This window comes from Artemia franciscana, chromosome 2 (genome assembly GCF_032884065.1).
Source record: "Artemia franciscana chromosome 2, ASM3288406v1, whole genome shotgun sequence".
Lineage (NCBI taxonomy): Eukaryota > Metazoa > Arthropoda > Branchiopoda > Anostraca > Artemiidae > Artemia > Artemia franciscana.
Genome location: NC_088864.1, coordinates 8950598 through 8956334, shown reverse-complemented (window position 1 = coordinate 8956334; position 5737 = coordinate 8950598).

The window sequence follows — 5737 nt, the reverse complement described above, 5'->3', positions numbered from 1 at the left end:
GCCTAGGTGCCCTCCAATTTTTTGGTCACTTAAAAAGGGCACTAGAACTTTTCATTTCCGTTAGAATGAGCTCTCTTGCGACATTCTAGGACCACTTGGTAGATACAATGACCCCTGGGGAAAAAAAAACAACAAATAAATATGCATCCATGATCTGTCTTCTGGCAAAAAATACAAAATTCCACATTTTTGTAGATAGGAACTTGAAAATTTTTTTTTATAGCGTTCTCTGATATGCTGAATGCGATGGTGTGATTTTCGTTAAGATTCTATGACTTTTTGGGGTGTTTCCCCCTACGTTCCAAAATAAGGCAAATTTTCTCAGGCTCGTAACTTTTGATAACAAAGACTAAATTAGATGAAACTTTTATATTTAAAATCAGCATAAAAATCCAATTCTTTTGATGTATCTTTTAGCATCAAAATTCCGTTTTTTAGAGTTTCATTTACTATTGAGCCGGGTGGCTCCTTACTACAGTTTGTTACCACGAACTATTTGATGTGTCTGAGCAGCAGTTTGCTTCGAGTCCCAAATTTATCATTTTACGACTTGGAACAAATTGAAAAAAATTCTAAGTAAAAAGAAGAAAAAGATGTCACTACAAACATTATTTTTCTATTGGGAAAAGTCACGACTAACATGTCTATATCATCTTCATTTGATAGTTCAAAAATATCACAAGTGATTTTTTAAAGCATATTTTGTCGTTTTAAGAAATAATTAAAAATTGAAAAAAAATTTGAGTAAAAAAAAAGATTAAAGGCAAAATTTTGGAGGGAGGCATTGGGGCCCTTGGAGTTGGGGCATGGATGACCGTACTTCTTCTATATGGATGCCAACTTCTTTTTATGACAAGTAGTAGGGAGGGGGGCAATACTATAGACTCTATGCCCTTATTTGGGGTCTATAGCTTGCCTATACTTAGATGAACTGCCAATTCTGGTCATTGACCTACTTATAGACAAGTATCCAACACTTATTTCATTTGCATAATATTCTGTCTAAACATGCTTGACAAAAAAAGTAAACCATTTCGTATATGTATATATATATATATATATATATATATATATATATATATATATATATATATATATATATATATATATATATATATATATATATATATATATATATATATATATATATATATATATAAACTATTTTCTCTGCTCTAAAACTGAATTGAACAAAAATAATGATAAGCTTTTTTGTTGATAATCGTAAATCAGTTTTTAAATGAATCGCACGCATATTAAATGGTTTGAAAAAACGTCTTTACTGTAAATTCTAGAGCAATTTTCCCACATCATAAATCAAATAAAATACTAAGTTAAAATTTTATTCAGCAGCGTAAAGACCGAGGTATTGAAAAGGGGGTGACCCCCCTCTCACGAGTTGAAAATATTCCTTGGAAAGTTTACTCCCCAGAAACTGTCCTCCCCATGGAAAATTTTCCCCTTGGAAAATCCCCTGTAGAAAATTCATCCCCCCACCCGAAAATGGACTGTATACTTACCAATAAAAAATACTATATATGAATAATAGTCAAATTTCATGACTTACAAACCTTTTCCCAGGGGTTGTGGGTGATCACGTTATTCTTAGAGGCTTAGTTACTAGGCTTTTAAACTATATTGAACAAAATGGCTATCTCAAAATTTTTTATTAGATGACTTTGAGAAAAAGGGCGGTGGGAAGGGGACTAGTGGCCCTCCAATCTTTTTGGTCACTTATAAAGGGCACTAGAACTTTATATTTTTTAAATCAGCCCTTTTCCAATTTCCTAAGACTATTGGTTTGATGCGATTAATTCTGGGGAAAAAAAAAAAAAAAAAACAAGCAAACAAACAATAAACCCGTATCCGTGATCTTTCTTCAGGCAAAAAAATATAAAACTTCTGCAATGGGGGGTTTTGGATACGCCAAATCTGATGGTGTGATTTTTATTGAGATTCCTTGACTTTTAAGGGATGTTTCCCTCTTTTTCGGAAATCGGGCAAATTTTTTCTGGCTCCTCGCTTCTGATGGTTGACACCAGACTTAACAAGAGCTAAGAGCTCATATGGTACTTGTGACGAGGTCAGAAGAGCCAAGAGCTCATTTGGCACTTGTGAGAAGGTCAGAACCTAAAATTAGACTCGGTACTAGAGTTATCGAATTTGCCAAAACAGAGCAGATCCGTTCCGGTTATGTCAATTATGTATCTAGGACTTGTGCTTATTTTTCCCACCAAGTTTCATCCCGATCCCTCCACATAAGTGTTTTCCAAGTTTTAGGTTTCCCCCTCCCAACTCCCCCCAAATGTCACCAGATCCAGTCGGGATTTAAAATAAGAGCTCTGAGACACGATATCCTTCTAAATATCAAATTTCATTGACATCCAATCACCCGTTCGTAAGTTAAAAATACCTCATTTTTTCTAATTTTTCAGAAGATGGTCAAATTGGGGAAAACGACTATTTTTAATTTAAGCTGGTCCCGTCCCTGACACGCCTGCCAAATTTCATCGTGCTAGCTTACCTGGAAGTGCATAAAGTAGCAAAACCAGGACCGACAGACAGACCGACAGAATTGGCAATTGCTATATGTCACTTGTTTAATAACAAGTGCCATAAAAAATAATCTTATATAATTGGAATCAGCATAACAAGCCGATTCTTTTGATATACCCATCAATATCAAAATTCCGTTTTTTACACTTTCGGTTACTATTGATCCATATCGCTTCTTAATACACTATCATCGAAAATGAGATCAGTGTATAAAAGAATGGCTGACACTAATATTTTTAAAGAGTACATTATATAGCCACTCACTACCATTTTCTTTTACAGTAAGGAAACTGAGAGGCATCACACATCTATCTGAAGAGGTTATATAAGATGACCTTGTGACTTCTAAAGTGTCATGATGGTCCAAAAATGATGTTATATACTTTTGGTTCTTGTTTTATTTTCTTTCTTTCTTTTACTAAAACCAAACCTTTGGTAACTGGGTCAGTTCTGCTTTAGGACTAAATTTTGGGAAGCAACATTTTATTTCTGCTACCCTCCACAAACTTATAAATAAAATAGGTATATAAACTCCCTATTTTTAACTTAGAGGAGCCATCAATATTTTCTGTCATTCTTAGGTGTTTGATCTTTATGGCCTTACATTTTTGGTTCTTGAGAACGGAAGGTAAAGAGGTATACAATAACGAATATTTGGCCTTCTATATGAAGTATTGGTTTCCATTTCCCAGGTGTATTTTTTTTCTATTAATTAGTGATCCTAGCGGTAGACAGGGTATGTGTTTCCGAGCACTGAAACTAGCAATCGGCAACTTCTTCGAGGCTTTAAAAAAACAAGTTTTTTTCTAAAAAAGAGCTTGTTAAAAACAAGTAAGGACAGACGTGCACCCACGGGAGGAGGGCTGAATGGTATGCAGCTCCCCTCCTCAAGATGGAAATCAATACCCAAGCAGAGCTAAAATAAAATTTTTCCTAAGTGATTTTTAAAGTTTTCCTTTGGCTGGCCCAGGGACCCCTAGTCAGTTCCCCCATAACTATTTTCTTAGTGCATCACTCAGAAAATAAGAAAATAAGGAGCAATGTTAAAACTTAATAAAACGATTGAAAAGTATTCCATATTTAAGGAACATGCTCCCTTTTGGATCCTTCGTTCCATAGGCTAAATTTCGACTTTTTGTCTCTGTTGTCTAACAACCCATGCTTGGTTACAAAGGACTTCGACACAGAATGAGAAGTACTTTTAAACCAGTGTAAAACATCCATAGCTTTGTGATTTAGTGGCTGCCCCTTTCTGAGTTCTTTATGCAAAAATTTTATAGTCTTTTTTAGTGTTAGGTTGTGCTTGAGCAGTTGTTCTTAAATAATTGTTTAATTAAAGAACTGTTTTAATTAAATAATTGACCTTCAGGTTCAATGGTATATATTATGATCCTGAATCACGTAAATTAGACATTTTTGATAGATCAGCTTTAGAAAGAAAAGCTCAAAAGGCGTTTTAAGCAGTTTTATAAGGCCCAGAGGACATATCCGACCTATGATGATGCCACGCCATCAAAAAGAGGCTCACAATGTCTGTGGTTAGAAGACAAGCGATAGTCAGAATCAAAATATACAAGCCTGCCACTCAGTCGTGCTGTGACCCAGCGGATAAGCCACTGGGTCAAAAGTTGCCTACTATATAGCAATTTACAATAGATTCCAAAAATTGTATTTCTTTTGAAAAATTGCATCTTATTTCAGCCCAATCGCTTTTGGCTCTTAAAAAGGATACTATAACTTTTAATATCAGGTCAAATGAATCGTTCCCTGATCTTCTTGGACCAACGGTTTGATGTGGTCACCCCTGGAATAAAAAACACGCATCCGTGATCTTTTTCCCAAGAAAGAATGCCAAATTCCACACTTGGTAATTAGAAGCTAGAAATCCCTACAATAAGGCACAATCACATTCTGAGAATATTATAATTATGCGATTTCCATGAAGATTACTCGCCCTTATAGGTATGTTTCCCCCTTTTTTCAAAATCGGATATACATCCTCAGGCTTTTGATGGATACACTTAAAATTAATTGAATTTTATGTATTTGGGATCAGCATCAGCAATCGATTCTCTTGATGTATTAATTGTCAATGAAATTCTTTTTTTTTTTGAGTTTTGGTTAATATTAGCCCGGGCCACGTCGCCTCTTATTAGAGTTCGTGGTAACGAACTGAAAAAGCGAACTGTTTGAAAATTTCCTGTTTCCCAAGATTACCAAGTTGCTGTCCCGACTATGTTCTTACATTGACTGGGTTCTGGTACTGAAAAACAGAATTTAGTTTTTTCAGCATTTTTTTTTTTTTTTTTTTTTTTTTTTTTTTTTTTTTTTTTTTTTTTTTTTTTAGTGATTGTAATGTCTATATGGCCAACATGTACTGTTTATGCAGTATTTAAAATTAAAATTTGCATGCAACGCTTGAATGGTATTGTAGTTTATATTTGATCAATTCAATAATTGACATTATCAGACAAGAATAAAGAAATTTATGAGGAAATGTATTTGTTTTGTTATTACCTTAATAGGTATATTTCCTCCTGTTTTCAAAATCAGATATATATCCTCAGGCTTTTGATGGATACACTTAAAATTAATTGAATTTTATGTATTTGGGATCAGCATCAGCAATCGATTCTCTTGATGTATTAATTGTCAATGAAATTCTTTTTTTTGAGTTTTGGTTAATATTAGCCCGGGCCACGTCGCCTCTTATTAGAGTTCGTGGTAACGAACTGAAAAAGCGAACTGTTTGAAAATTTCCTGTTTCCCAAGATTACCAAGTTGCTGTCCCGACTATGTTCTTACATTGACTGGGTTCTGGTACTGAAAAACAGAATTTAGTTTTTTCAGTTTTTTTTTTTTTTTTTTTTTTTTTTTTTTTTTTTTTTTTTTTTTTTTTTTAGTGATTGTAATGTCTCTATGTCTCATGTACTGTTTATGCAGTATTTAAAATTAAAGTTTGCATGCAACGCTTGAATGGTATTGTAGTTTATATTTGATCAATTCAATAATTGACATTATCAGACAAGAATAAAGAAATTTATGAGGAAATGTATTTGTTTTGTTATTACCTTAAATTGTCTTAGACAGCCCAATCCTAAAGTAAATACATTTTACCGCTGAACATTTACATACGAGATAAGATTAGAGTTATTCTTTAGAATCCGTAAATATAATCTAA